General features: G+C 60.1%; 1 non-coding gene across 1 annotated transcript; it reads right to left on the reverse strand.

Annotated features, from left to right (window-relative positions):
- Positions 1–94: 94 nt before the first annotated feature.
- Positions 95–204, reverse strand: Tc00.1047053477411.10. The gene has a single exon (XR_008254871.1). It is a non-coding gene; the product is annotated as a 5S ribosomal RNA (M5) (ribosomal RNA).
- Between the last annotated feature and the right edge of the window lie 423 nt (positions 205–627).

The raw sequence follows: 627 nt of genomic DNA on the forward strand, positions 1-627 counted from the left end.
CGTTTTTTTTTCTATTTTCATCATCTCCCGCGGCTCTTCCGTGGCTTGCCTGTCGCCGGCGGGCGGGCGGCTGCGCATCGCGTGGCGCGTCGCCGGGTACGACCATACTTGGCCGAGTGCACCACATCCCGTCCGATTTGTGAAGTTAAGCGGCCACAGGCCTCGTTAGTACGGCGATCAGTGATGGCGCTGGAACCCGGGGTGCCGTACCCTTCCCACTATTTTTTTTTTTTTCCGCCACCGCGCGCCGCCAGTCGCTTCTTCACCGCGCCGGGGCGGGCGGTGGGTGGGCTCTCCGAGCGCGCGGGCGCCGCAGCAAAAAAGAAAAATTACTGACGCAGTTTCCGCGCCACATGTGGGGAAGCGAGGCGTCCGGAGGCTTCATGGGAAAATCCGGAAAAGGGCCTGCGGAGCTTCATTTTTAAATTTGTTCTTGCCTTTTTTCCTACCGTTTTTTTTTCTATTTTCATCATCTCCCGCGGCTCTTCCCTGGCTTGCCTGTCGCCGGCGGGCGGGCGGCTGCGCATCGCGTGGGGCGTCGCCGGGGACAACCATACTTGGCCGAGTGCGCCACATCCCCGCACTCCCAGGAAGGGGGCTAGATGCTTATTTTCCTTCTCGCGAAAA

This window comes from Trypanosoma cruzi, assembly GCF_000209065.1.
Source record: "Trypanosoma cruzi strain CL Brener chromosome Unknown tcruzi_1047053477411, whole genome shotgun sequence".
Taxonomy (NCBI): Eukaryota; Euglenozoa; class Kinetoplastea; order Trypanosomatida; family Trypanosomatidae; genus Trypanosoma; species Trypanosoma cruzi.